Here is a 14,814-nt window from a genome sequence, read left to right on the forward strand (position 1 = left end):
ATATCGCTGCTACCCGATATAGGTACCAGTGGGGATTCAAACTGGCAACCTCTGGCTTGCTAATCAAGTCATTTCCCCACTGTGCCATTAGGTGGCTAGGTACAGAAATAAATTCTGGGTGCCTTTACCTATCTGGTAAAGGTTTCTTCAAAATGGGGCTTTCACAGAGAAATGCCTGCATCAGTAGAATCTGCCAACAGGATTCTATCAAACCCAACTTCATAGCAAGAACAGCTCTAGTTCACACTAAAGGGCTAACATGAGGGAGGACACATGAGTCAAAACTCTAACCTATTCCCTACCATGGAAGAACAGAAGAAGAGCCTTGCTGGATAATAATGATGGCCCATCTGGTCCAGCATCTAGTGTCTATCAGTGAAGCTCACAAGCAGGGCAAAGCAAGAGCTCTCCCTCATTGTTTTTCCCAGCTTCTGAGTATAGTGTATATCTTATTTACTAGGGGTGTGCAAATCGATTTGCCCTTGAATTTATTGTGTTCGAATCGGGGGTGATTAACAGATTCAACCCCAAATTGAATCACCCTCAAAATAGAGGGCACAATTGGGGGTTGAGGATAATCACCCCTGATTCTACCCAAATCGATTCAGGTGATTTGCATGCCATTTTGAGTCCCATTTTGCTAGAAAAACAAAAGATCAGCTTTCTGAGAAGAGCTGGTCTACCAGTTGGGATTGGCGGGTAGACCAGCCCGCTGCCCTTCGCTCCAGACATGGTGCATCTGCCTGTCCGAGGTGGGCAGATGTGCTAAGCCTGGAGCAGAGGGCTGGTCTACCCGCTGACCCCAGTTGGTAGACCAGCTCTCCTGTTTTTCCTGTTAGGGCCTCAAAATGGCATCGAATCACCTGAACTGATTGGGATGATTCAGTTGATTGTCTGAGGCAGCTGGCCAAGCCAGCTGCTTTTAATGAACCAGTTTGATGGTACTGTGATTCGATTCAACCTCAAATCAAATCACAGATTTTGACTCTTACACACCCCTATTCTGTGCTGAGGCATTCCATAAAGTTTCATCTCTGCTCTGCTGCCCTTGCTTTGTCCTGCCCTGTTTCCCCTCAGTCTCTTGCAGAACCTTTCTTCATGTCTTTCCTCTATTTCATTGTTTGGAACCTTCTGAAAGTTATGATTTCCACCAATGGTGAGACCACCATATAGATGTCCTATCAGGTCTGTTTCAAAGATCTGTGCTTCAATCCTGATATAATATCCAAGAATGCCTTCAATAAGCTCCAATTTTAGAGTAGTTTTAAAGCATTTTTGCAGTGTGCGAGAGAGAGGGGTGGGGGAGAGGGAGACAGCACCAGCCAACCAGACAGCCCACCGATGACCCTGATGGTAGACCATCCTTGCCTTGCTGAGCTTTGTTTTTCTTTCTGGTGGCAGATTACCAGAAACTCCTGTAAAATGAGGATATGCAACATTGTGGTAGAAGAGATGCAGAACAATAGAATGTGTAATTGTGTAAATGCCCAGAGATGAAAGTTTGGGGCAGTGTACAAATGTAATAATAAATAAATAAATAAATAAATTCTTCAATTTCTGAACTTTGGCAAAAAGAATGGTTGATTCCAAACACAAATCATTTTTCCTATTACATCTCTTGTGTCCCTGAGCCTGATTTAGACACTTAGCATTTAGAATAAAGAACTCTTTATGATTCAGTACACCTGTGTTAGCTTGATCAGAATTTGGAAATCTGCAAGTCCAGATGTCATGGACTTGATGCTAAAATATTCTATTAACTTCTTACAGATGTCATTAATTACCTATGATATTAAAAGGCCTAATTGATTGATTTATTATTCATTACTCTTGCCTGCAGAGCTGCGTAGGTGTAGACTATGAATTTAGAAAGGAATCTGCAGAAATTAACTGAGTTAGAAGCAGACTTATAAATGGATAGACATTTTCATTTTGCATCTATTATTATATGGCTGTGAATATCACACTAGAATGTAAGAATATTGGGAGGAGAGCTGTTCTTGTGGTAGTAAGCATGAATTGTCCCCTTGGCTAAACAGGGTCTGCCCTGGTTTGCATTTGAATGGGAGACATGTGAACATTGTAAGCTATTCCCCTTAGAGATGGGGTTGCTCTGGGAAGAGCACCTGCATGCTTGCACACAGAAGGTTCCAAGTTCACTCCTTGGCATCTCCAAGATAGGGCTGAGAGAGACTCCTGCCTGCAACCCTGGAAAAGCTGCTGCCTGTCTGTGTAGACTATACTGAGCTGGATGGACCAACGGTCTGACTCAGTATAAGGCAGCTTTCTATGTTCCTATGGTCTGGATGCCAGTTGTTCTGGGTAGCCGGTCTCTTGGCCACATACGCAGGAATATTGCCACCTCTCCCAAATTACTGTGCTTGTATCTTACTTCTAACATGGCAAGCAGCAAAATGTACTTCATTTCCTTTGTCATTGTGCATATCATATGCAGTTTTTAATTTGTTCAGCATTTTAAAATGCTGTTAGCACAGAAATAAAATGTCACCACCATTTGGCACCACACATTTCAATTTCACAGTCTACATTGAGATTTTTAAAAAGTTGGCTGACATGATGCACACAGTGAACGGAGATGGTGTGACTTGCAGAGCTGCCACTGCAGACATGGAAGCAGCAGTGCCACTGTAGAGGATGGGAGGTAGTTCTGCCAGCATTGCCATGCATTCCCCATTCACAACAATGGGAAGAAATACAATAACTTTGGTAGCACTACTGCCCATGATCTACAGTGGCACTGCTGCTTCCATCTCTGTAGCGGTGGCTCCCTGAGTTACTCTGCCCCTATTTAGCTTTGTGCATCATGTCAGCAATTAAAACTTATTTGGCCATGTAAAGTCAGAGCTTTTGGTTTTACCAATTGTTTTGGCATTCTGTTTCTTTGTATGTTTTATTAGTAACATAGTGAGACTGTTCTCACGACATAAGCTCATGTCATCTGGAGCGCCAGGAGTGGAGGACTCCTGGCTGTTCCAGAAGTGGGTAGCCCAACTTTTTAACCCTTTTACCAAGGTAAAACAAACTTGTGGTTCATTTTTCCTCAGTAGGTAATCGCGTGCATGATCACGGCCTGCCATCATTTCCAGCAGCGAGCCGGGTGGAAGGAACAGCTGTGCCAAATGCTGTGGCTGCTTTAATGAGAGAAGCCACCACGCTCGTGGCATGAGGCAATCTGGGATGCTGGAGGGGGAAGTCATCCTGCTGCCAGCTTTTGCCTTCGCCAGAAGCAGTTCAATCTAAATTCCTTAGGTCATTTCTCGGTGGTTTGAGGGGTATGCCGAACGCAGCTCTAAGACTGGGCTGGTCTCTATTGAGGTCCGCATTTGATTTATTAAGATTAGCTACTGGCTCAAATTGGAGTCAAGCAAGATGTGACTTGCAGCCTTGGTCCTGAGAGATCATGATGTTTCTGGATGGAAAGAGGAGATAGAGAAGATTTGGAGTCTAGGCTTCTATCTCTCAATATTGATCATTTAAATATCATCCTTAAAGCAATGCATTTGGGATATAGTGCTACAGAAGGCTAGGGGTAGAACTATGCCTTCTACAGCCCTTTGAGGTAGCTTATTTTGTAACTCCTCAGGGGCTGAAATGGTGAGCACCCATACCTCATTTAAAGTGGTTGAATACCTATATAAACCTATCAACCCCCCCCCCCCCCAAGTAAGGAAAATGTTTACTTTAGTGCACAACCCTCGGTTGTCATGGATGCCCGTTACTCATGTATTCCATATCATCTGCATTTATGCCCTTGTCAGTTAGGGTTGGTTGAGTTGATTGACCATGTGTTGCTCCACTGCCCATTTTACAGAGATGTTTGTTTATTGCTTATAACACCTCAATTACCCAGGCAAGTCACTGGATTTTTACATTTCTTTTATCAGACTTTAACTAACAGGGTAGCAAAGTTTTTCAACATTGCAAGTTGTATTAGGAAGCAACTAATAAAAGCTTGATTGCACTGCAGGTATCCCCCCACCCCACCCTTCCCTGTGGTTGTAAATAGGTTTGTGTTGTTGAATATGATGATGTATTCTGTACTGTGGAATTATATCTTTTGTCTGGTCATTGACCATAATAAATTTGATTCTGATTCCACTGCTTGTGTGGGCATGCAGAGCAGTGAAGGCAAAGAGCTCCTTGCCTTCCTCACAGACCCCCCTCAGCGGTGGCATGAGGTCATGAGAACAACATGTCCTGAACATCCAGATAGCACAAAGGACATTTGGTATGGATATCTAGAATACAATTCTAAGTTTCAGATTTCAACACCAGCTCAATACCTTAATGAGGGGCAGGAAGGTGGAGGGGGCAAAGTCAAAATATATTGTGATGTAATATCTGGAAGATGGCGAGGGGTGCCGCATTATTGAGGCTTATAACATACGGTAATGTACAATGTGGAGAAAGCAGATTGAGAAAAGCTGTTCTCTTTCATACACATGATGTTGTCAGACTCCCAGGGGACGAGGTGGGCTCCTGGCCCTTCTTGAACTCCAGAATGACTGGGTAAGCACAGAAAAGGTCAGCCTCAGGAACAGCCAGGGGAGGAGGTTGGTTTGTCACCTGAGTCCTCCTCCTGGCTTGCTGCATTCAGCCAGTTCCCTCTCCTGGAGAACTCCTGGCTCCCATACTCAGAAGCAGCCCTTCATCATCAGCTGCCTTGTCTTTAAATGCCCCCTAGTACAGAGCTGACAGGGCTTAAAGCCTACTTCCAGCCCCACCCCCTTCCTGACCTTGCTTCCTGTTTCCTGCCACACCCAACCTAGCTGACTCCCTGGAGCTGTTTGCTGCCACTCTCCCTGCCTTGCCCTCTCAACCCCACTGGGATCCAACCAGCCTGGACCCTTCTCATCCCTGCCGCCCCCTGAAGGGAATGAAAGCCCCACAGGAGGGATGTCATGCTCTTCTCCAGACTCCACAGGGCCACAGGCAAGTAGGTAACATGGCATCCCGACAGATGTCATGACCTAGACTATCACCTCTGTTCACAGTAGTGAGTCTGAGTCAGACACTGAGAAGGCAAGTCCAGCCAGCCCCAACTTTGGATCTTAGCATCAGACCAGAATTTGAGAGAGTCCCAGAGCTGCAGTCTCCTGAGGCAACTCCCCCAGTTGCCTGAACTCTCTAGGGACAGCCAGCCACTGTTTGACCCTAAACAGCCACTTTTTGATGACTATGTAGGAGTAAGTCTATTGTATTATCACAGTGCTATATAATAATGAGATCTCTAATTAGAAAATAAGATAATCCATCTACTTGTAGTAGCAAAATAATGCAATGTCATGAGGAGGAAACCAACACATTAGTATGCCAAGGGGGAAAAATCAACTTGTCTGGCTGATTTAAATTTCACAGCCTCTCTGCTCCCTTTCTTAATCCATTTCTCTATTATCGCTCTGTAGGTTCATGTATATTAAAATCGAACCATCTCAGTACACAAGACATACAGCTGACTAGGGAAGGAGTGATATATTTTATTGAGCCAACTTTTGTGTGGAAATGTAAAAAATACAAATGATGTTTGACATTCCACACTTTTTTCAAAACTAGGAATATGTGAAATCTGTCTCTCTGTTTCCACGGATACTCCTGCCTTCCCACATATTGACTTATGATTGATGTGTCTGTGCAATAGCTTGAGTCTGTGCATATCCAAATCAGTATCACATATGCGTGTTTTTATTTTTATTTTTAAAGCAGCAATTCAATGTACCTGGAAATGCATACATACCCATTGGCTTAAAGCAACATCTTGTTTCACATTGGGAGGCACATCACTAAACATTCCTAAGCCTGATTGATTGATATGTATGCATGATCTGAAATTTAGCATCAGAAGGGCTGAGGAAGCGACTATTTTTCATGGTTGCATATTACGTATGCATGTGTACATATTTATTTTATTCATCTTGTTTCTGGTTGTTACTGACAATATTCCCAGACCTCACATACATTGGGAGACTTCTTTGCAAAAGTATGTGGTTTTCAAGTTGGAATCCAAAATTACAGGTATTCATAGAATCCCTCCTTCCCCCCCCCCCAAAAAAGACCAAAAAACAAACACAAGTTGAGACAAAAGTGTTGCAAGTGTGCAATCTTTTTAAAAAAGAAAATCTGATACACAATATACTTAGGTAGGAGTATATAAGAGTATATAATCTCATTTAATCTCCCCCCCCCATCTGGCATTCCACTTCTACGGATTAGCTTAACCTTCAATAGTGCAAATACTGACTGGTAGGAAATATTAGCCAATTTAGATTACGATATAGACTCAGATAACAGCAACAGTTCTTGGCATTAGCACTAATTATCTGTTTTTCCAAAATGAATATAGGCATGGCCCTTGTACATAGCAAACTGTCTGTTCCTTTAGCTAAGAATAGGTTGATCATCTGTTCACAGAGCATACAAGAGCCAGGTATGCAAATTCTGTTTATTTACAAGGAAACTCCTGAGACGGTTTTCTTGTAAGAATTTAGTCCATAGGGGTTCACAAACTATGTCATGCCAAGCAGCCCTAAAATCCAAGGGGAATGTATTCAAGCAAAGTACAACCAAAGAAAAATAAACAAAAAACAGATAATTTGATTGATGCTGTTCAGTCAAGAGTAGGCACAATTTTAAAAAGCAACAAGTTCTAGTAAGAACTAATCAGCCTACTTTCATTTCACTATCTCTACATCTGGACTAAATTTGGTGCAAATCGAAGTTATATCTCTCACACCTCAAATGTCCATGTGTCCGCCATCTTAGATCCGGGTGGATGTCATCATTACAAACTGTACCATTGAGGTGTCCCTGTGTGTCACTCACTACAGCTGGTCCAAATTTGGTCCAAATTGTTTAGACAGTCCTCATGTTAGTGCACTTGCACCTCAAAGGTTTATGCATCCGCCATCTTGGATGGAGGTGGCTGACATCATCAAAAACTATACCACTGGGACAGCCCTATGTGTCCATTCAGCTGTAGCAAATTTGGTCCAGATCGGTTAGACTGTCCACAAGTTAGTGCACTTGCACCTCAAAAGTTTACATGTCAGCCATCTTTAATCTGGGTGGATGACATCATCACAATCTTCACCATTGAGGTGTTCCTATGTGTCCCTACACCTGTAGCAAATTTGATTCAAATGAGTTTAGCAGTTCACAGGTTAGCTCACTTGCACCTCAAAAGTTTATGGTTCCACCATCTTGAATGAGGGTGGATGACATCATCACAAACTACACCACTGAGGTGTCCCTTTGTGTCACTCACTACAACTGCACCTAATTTGGTTCAAATCCGTTAGTCCACAAGTTAGCCCACTTGTGCCTCAAATGTTCACACATCCACCATCTTGGGTTGGGATAGATTACATCATCACAAATGACACCATTGAGGTGTCCCTATGTGTACTTACAGCTGCAGCAAATTTGGTTCAAATCGGTTACGCAGTTCACAAATTAGCCCACTTGCACCTCAGATGTTCATGTGGCCACCATTTTGAATTGGAGTGGATGATATCATCACACACGAGGCCATTAGGGTACCCCTATATGTCCCTACAGCTGTAGCAAATTTGGTTCAAATTGGTTGGTGGTTCACAAGTTAGCCCACATGCACCTTAAAAGTTTATACGTCTGCCATCTTGGATCGGGGTGGATGACATCATCACAAACTATGCCATTGAGGTGTCCCTGTGTGTCCCTACAACTGTACCTAATTTGGTTCCTATTGGTCCAGATGTTACAAAGTGGAGGGGGGGAACACATGGATGGACACAGGCACATGGACACAAACACAGACAGAATGACGAATGATCTCATAAGCCTACTGGAAAGTAGGTTAAAAAAACAGGTCCATATAAGTTAAAAGCATATTTTAGGTCTCCATAGAAGTAAACATAGGGATGGGTTAGTATTCTGCTTCCTTGCCCAATCAAAAGAGAAAGAGACAGATGCAAATACATTATGAAGAGCCCGAGAGAGATTTGTTCGTTTCTAGTAGATCATCTCGCCTTCTTAGCAAAATACAATTTAGGCCCATTTAAATATTACATAGTTTTGTGGTTGCCACTGTGGCACCAGCTTAGTATATACAGCTTCCATTAGGGGTGTGCATGGATCCAGCTGGCCCAGTTTGGTTTGAGTGCGAACTGCACTCGAACCTGACCGGACCAGTTCAGTCTGGCCCCCTTCGAACCCCACCCCCCGGTCCAGTCAGGGGTGGGGGCGGTTTCGCAAATAAATATATATAAAAATTACCTCTAGCCCCTTCAGGGGGCTTCCTAAAGGCCATGAAGGTCCCCCCTCCCCCCGCCGGCCTTGGTAATCACCGCCACGGCCCATTTTACAGTAGTTTCTGGCCTGTGTGGGCCTCCATAAGTAGGCATGGGGGCCATTATGCCTGCTGCTGCACACGCACAAATGGCCTCTGCGAGGCCTGACATGGCCCAGGGCTTTGCAGAGGCCATTTGCACATGCGTGACGGCAGGCAAAATGGCCACCGCGCCTACTTACGGAGGCCCGAACGGGCTAGAAACTACTGTAAAATGGGCCATGTTGGTGATTACTGAGGCTGGCGGGGGGAGGGGGAACCTTCATGGACCCGCCCCCCCCATGGCCCTTAGGAAGCCCCCCCGAAGAGCTAGAGGGAAGATTTTTTTTATTATTTTAAAAAAAATCGTGAACTGGTGTGTGTGTGGGGGGGTGTCAGTCCCAGTCCAGACAGAACCTGGCGGGGGGTTCGGTTTGACCCCAAACTCTCAAACTACCGAACCAGTTCGCACATCCCTAGCTTCCATGTTTTTCTGATAATATGTGGAACTTTATGTCCTCATGTTTGAGCCTTGTTGCTGGATTATGCTGATGGCAGCATTGTTCACCCCTTGGGTGGTACATTGTTCTTTTGGGTGTAACCACACATTATGGCCAAACCATTATGGACATGATTTTTTTCATGGTACTGGAATGGCATAGGAACCTGTCATTTGTGGCATCTGAAAAGTGCTTTGACAGCAGCAAAGTCATCACAAGGCAATATGTAAATTGTTTCTTAGAGAACCATTACCATATAAAATTATTGTAATGGGCTGTCCCTGTCATGATATTTAGAAGTTTTTGTTGCTATGTTGCTTGGTTATGCTCAGATATTATGCTTTAATAATTCAGCCACCAAGGTGAATGTATGAAGTAGCCTTAAATGGAGTCATCTTAGCCTACAGTGACTGGCAATGGCTTTCCAGGCTTTCAGGCAGGGCTCTAGCCCTATCTAGAGATGCCCCTGGAAACTTCTGCATGTTAAATATGTGCGCTGAGCAATAGCCCTATCCCCATTTGCTTTAGATCTTGTATCTGAAATCCCAGCTCTGCTCAACAGTTTGCTAGACCTAGACTTTTGATTGCTGTACACAGTGGTGTAGCGAGAGCATAAGTGGCCCATGTTCTGATGCCCCCCTCCCCCCCGGGCAGTACAGTGTGCTCCCTACCGTGGTGGCGAGGGCGCTCCCTCTCTACGGAAATGCTGCTCCGGGGGGGGTGGCGAGGGGGGGAATTCCACCTAAGCAGCAGCAAACTTAGCTGTCACTGGTATCTTGAATGCAGCCTTCTGATTCAGCCCTCCCAGCATTCAGTGTGGAGGCTGCCCCACTCACCGCTGCTCAGTTGATCTCCATGCTGTACCTTCAGTCAACAATACATGTGAATGAGTGTACCTGTGTACAGTGTACACGGCACGCACTGTATGACTGTTGAACATAACGTGTGAATGGGCCTTGTCTGTGCATACCAATCTGTACATGCGTACTCTGTACACAGATTGTATATGTGCTGAACACAGCATGTGAATAGGACTATGGTTGAGATGGGGACAAAAAGTTGAGCAGAAGCCCAAGTCATCGCTCAGATCAAATATCCATGTGATTCTTAGAGTCTTTCTAAATGAAAGGGTTTACTGCACTTGGATCAGTGGGTTTGCGCCCTTAATTTTATCCAAAGAGACTGTGGGCTGTGCAAACACTCAAGTTTTTCCTATTGTTTCTTGCACAGTTTCCTGCAGACACCTTGGTCTTCTGCATTAAAAAATGCTGGTGCAATGCTCTTCCATGCAGCAGAGTGCCACCCTCCTTTCCTCTCCGCTTACCATGGCTGCCTGCTGTTGCCATCAGTGTTACGTGCATATCGTAGGGAGACAGCATTATTTTTATTGTTGGTATTGTTAGTTGAAAGAATAAATTTGTTTTTACTTGTAAGAATAAAGGCTCTATCACTTCTACTTTTGTTTGACTGCAATCTTCCTTGTGTCTTCCTTCTTCTTCCAGTCAGCAGAAACATGCTCTGCTCCATCCTTCTGGTTTTTTCTTTCTTTCCCTGCTTTGCAGAGTGCTTCACCCCTTCAACAATGAAGGTGGTAGGCACTGAAGTGGTGAAGCACTCCACAAAGCAGAGAAAGGAAGAAGTAAGAAGGAGCAGAGCACGTTTCTGCTGACCAAAAGAAGAGGGGATAAGAGGTTCCATTCTTAATGGGAGTTCACATCTTCTTCCTGCAGTAGCAGCATAGCTAGTTCTCCATGTGCTTTGTAAACATCCCCTGCATATGGTAAGACCATAGAGCTGGGAGGAGATCTCTCTCACACACGTACACACGCATAGCCTCAGCTGAGTAGCACAAAGTTGATTGAAGGAGAGAATTCAGAGGCAAGGCAGCAGGTTGAAAAAGAGAGAGAGATTTCCCCCAAGTCCTAGTGCTTGCCTCTTCTACTTCATTTTCTCTCTCATTTATACAGGGGATAAGAACAAGACACAGACACACCACACACATAAAGATAGGTGACTGGAAGAACAGGGGAAAGGTTCGTACAAAGATGGGGGGGGGAACTCCTCCCTCACCCTCCTCACTCCTCAGAAAAGCAGTCACCCCGCTCACACTTCCTGTGGGAACGTGCAGGAACTGTATACATGGGTCCATCTAATGTGCATGAAGCAGTCCCCCTACACTCAACCAGGGCAGAAATTGTGTGCCCCCCCTTTAGTGCAGATTTTATGGACATTCATGGCAAAGCTATGGATTTCTACGTGCCCCATTTATATGGGCAGCAACATCCTCCACTGAAATCAGCACTGAAGCTGGTTGAAATTGATGTTTTGAGGGGCTCCACATTTGTTAGCAGAATAAAATAATGTAGAATTTGCAACCTAACAACAGGGAGCAATACGTAATAACCAAATAAATCTTAATCTGCTTGATCCAAAGATGAATTTGTGTTCCTGCTCTCTTCAAACAGGCAGCCTTCTATAAAAAATGGTGTTCATTTCCCCGTTAGCCAGAAGCTATGTGTGTGATACAAATGGCCCTAGCTTTTGCATGTTTCCTGAATACCCAGAAAGAAGAATATTTAAGAAAAGAAAATGTTATTTGTGTAAAGCACTTTTGGGGGGGTTCCAATGAATGTTGGCAGCAAATTGTGAAATGGATGCTTAATGCAAAGGCAATGTTTCCGTGGGCTGTTGGGAGAATAGAAATGCCTGTTCTTTTTGCCATTAGTCTGGCCTTCACAGAGCAGACCAAATGTAAATTGCAGGCAGCTTCATGGTTTTCAATCAGATTTCCTGCATCACTAGGCCAGTCATTTCTCTGCCAAGCTCATATTGGTTTGTGGCAGATGTGAGGCATGTCTCGCTATGTAATTTTTGTTTTCACTTCAAAAGACCAAACCAAACTTCAACATGACATATCGTAGATTGTTTAACAGGTGTAGGAGTAGTGTTTAGAAAGGTCAGCATGGATATGAAAGGGGATTTAGGCACAATCCTGCTTCATCCGTGTCAGGGGAGCAGGGCAGAGTGCAGCATGGAGGCTTATTGGGTTCTGTCTATTAAACTTCCTAAGTGTTTGTGTTCTGCTGGCTTTATGTAGCTTGTTAAAACTGTGTGTGAGAGTGAAAATGGGCACATTTTCTCATCTGTATTTATATTGAACATATTAAGTGTCCTTATACAGAGTCAGGCCACTAGCCCATTTAATACTGTCTACAGTACTACTACAGCCACCTAATGGCACAGCAGGGAAATGACTTGACTAAGAAGCCAGAGTTTGCCAGTTCAAATCCCCACTAGTATGTTTCCCAGACTATGGGAAACACCTATATCGGGCAGCAGTGATATAGGAAGATACGGAAAGACATCATCTCATAGTGCGTGGGAGATGGCAATGGTAAATCCCTCCTGTATTCTCCCAAAGACAATCATAGGGCTCTGTGGTCACCAGGAGTCAACACTAACTCGACAGCACACTTTACTGTCTACAGAGACAGTGACTTTGCAGGGTCAGAAGCCCGAGGAGTTGGGAAGCCACAGTGGGTTGCAGGAGCGCTGTGCACTGCTAGGGATAAGCAGCATGGCACACCACAGGGAGGAGCACAGCAGCAGGAGTGGCTGGCAAACTGGCAAGCAGGGAGGTGAGGCAAGCGAAGTGGCCCCTGAGGCAGAGCAAGGTGGCTCCAAAGGGCAGTGTGTGTCCTTTGGATGCATCCATATCGAAGCTCCGCCCATGGTTCTACTCAAGTCCAGGAGCTGTGTACACTCCCATTTTGTGATCGTGTGCTTGTTAAAAGCAAGGTAGGAGACGGGGAAGTGATTGTGTGTGACGCTCCTGCTTGACAGAAGGGCTCCTCCTACCCAGCAGCTTTACCCAGCTGTTTAATGAAGTACAAGGAAAAGCCTTCCTACACAGCAGAAGCCTCACAGATGGTCACTTCCCCTACCTCCTACCTTGCTTTTTACAAGCATACGACCACAAAACGAGAACATGCATAGCTCCAGAACTTGAGTTGAACTCTTATCACACCCAAATAACGATTGTGTGAACTAGCCTATTGTTTGCTGAAACTCAGTGAGCTGAATCTTTCCCCTTTAAAAAAAAAAAATTCTCAAGGCACAGCTATTTCAGCTAGCATATGACTAAGTTATTGTGTGTATCTTGTTGACTCTTTCCTTCTCAAATTTTTAATTATTGTGTGTGTGTGTGTGTGTGTGTGTGTGTGTGTTTTGTTTCTGGATGAGAAACCTTATTTGTACACAACTTATCTTCCTACATGTTTTCTTCAGCACCTAGCCTATTTTTAACGATTTTAATAAATAAATACTAAAGTTTCTGCTCCTTGGAAAGTGATGTGGTGCATATCACTCACCACAGAAACCTGAGCAAAACCTGAGGCAAATTTGGAACTTTCTACTCAAGGAAAACTTATAAGGAGGTTTGGAGGAAGTTAAAATAGTTTCTATATTACAAGCAAAATTTATCCCCCTGCCCCCTGTGTTCCCCAGTTAAAGCTAAAAATATGCCACTGTAGCTTTGTGGTAGTGCATACCTGTATTTACCATATCCTTATTTACACACTGAATGTGGATTCATGAGATTGAGCAGTTCCACTCAGTGGTTAACATGAATAATATAAATAACTAATACATGACTAAACCAACACCCTACTTATTTCATGCCTATGAATGCCTGCCCAATATAAAATGTTTTATAGTACTACAAGCATGTTCAGCTTTGGCTTTTCTTTGCTAAACTACCATAAGACTGTTTTTCCAGAATTTCAGACCAGCTACTAGAAAATGCTTTCCTGTGCATGTTCCAAATTTTATGTTTGGTATATAGAAGCTTGAATTGAGAACTAACCTTCTCCCCAGCAGAGCTGGAGAAGGAGCAGTTCATGAACTCCTGGAGATCCAAGTCGTCATCGTCATCCTCATCATCACAAAAAAACACTATAATAAATAAACAACTTTATTAGTTTGCTGCTCTGTAACAACCATCCTCTGGGTGGTTCACAAAGTCAAATAATAATAGGAAATGTCTCCTAAATTCCATAGAGCATTTTTAGTAGTATTAATTCACCAAGCAGCTCACTATTAGGTATCATTGTGTGCATGTTCTTAGTTCTACTTGAAGTAGTTTGTTTAATCCCCCCCTTTAAAGATTCACATTTCCCTGGCCAAAGAAAATGCTCCCCCATTGCCTGAGGTAATTATGGCATCAGAGCTGCTCAACCTCCCTGCAGCCTTCCGGTATGTGTGGGAGGAGTGATTGAGTTGTGTGGACTTGTTTTGTGCTGATTACTGAAAATTATTGAAAAAGTAGAGATGTGCAAAATGACTTGGGTACAAAATGATTTGTACATGAATCTGGTTGATTTGGGTGATTTGTAGACAAAACAAATCACCCCTGTCCTCAATTGCCCAGATTCAGGCACAAAACAAATCACCCCAGATTTGGACCCGAAAAATTTGGAGATTTGAACCTCCATTTTGTGACCAAAGTGAGTTGGGTGGTAGTGCCCAATGGGTGGAAGCTACCACCCAAATTTCAAAGAAATTAGGTAAAGGGGGGATTTTAAAAGAATTTTTGAAGTAGGCACATCTTTAAGCTTCATCCCATAGGGAATAATGGGGATTTCAGCAGCCTTATAGCTCCACGTGGGGGGCACCAGGGTTGCCCAGAGTGGGTCATGGTGGGTGTTGGTTCCCAATGGGTGCAAGGAAGCTACCACCCATATTTCAAAGGAATTGGGCAAAGGGATGATTTTTAAAAGATTTTTAAAGTTAGCATGTCTTTGGGGAATATTTGGGGCAGAAAGGGGGTTTGGGGGGCATAAAAGTGGGTCAGGTGGTAGTGCTCCAATGGGTGCCTGCTACCAGCCGGATTTCAAATAAATTGGTGAAAGGGGTGATTTTTAAAGAATTTCTGAAGTTTGTGTGTCTTTGGGCTTGTTCTACATAGTGGGGAATTTCAGGAGCCCCATAACT

At 43.8% G+C, this 14,814-nt stretch overlaps 1 protein-coding gene and 1 long non-coding RNA gene across 5 annotated transcripts in view; one reads left to right on the forward strand and one right to left on the reverse strand.

Moving 5' to 3' along the window:
* The window catches only part of NRG3 (neuregulin 3), a 1,024,900-nt gene that overhangs the window by 626,120 nt on the left and 383,966 nt on the right, over nt 1-14,814 (forward strand). The window lies entirely within an intron of this gene.
* The window catches only part of LOC128349630 (uncharacterized), a 49,596-nt gene that overhangs the window by 29,907 nt on the left and 4,875 nt on the right, over nt 1-14,814 (reverse strand). For both annotated transcript variants that reach the window (XR_008318893.1, XR_008318894.1), the window contains one exon: nt 13,688-13,776. This is a non-coding gene — a long non-coding RNA (uncharacterized LOC128349630). The remainder of the gene's footprint in view (nt 1-13,687; nt 13,777-14,814) is intronic.

The sequence above is a fragment of the Hemicordylus capensis genome, chromosome 3 (assembly GCF_027244095.1).
Source record: "Hemicordylus capensis ecotype Gifberg chromosome 3, rHemCap1.1.pri, whole genome shotgun sequence".
In the NCBI taxonomy this organism is placed as follows: Eukaryota; Metazoa; Chordata; class Lepidosauria; order Squamata; family Cordylidae; genus Hemicordylus; species Hemicordylus capensis.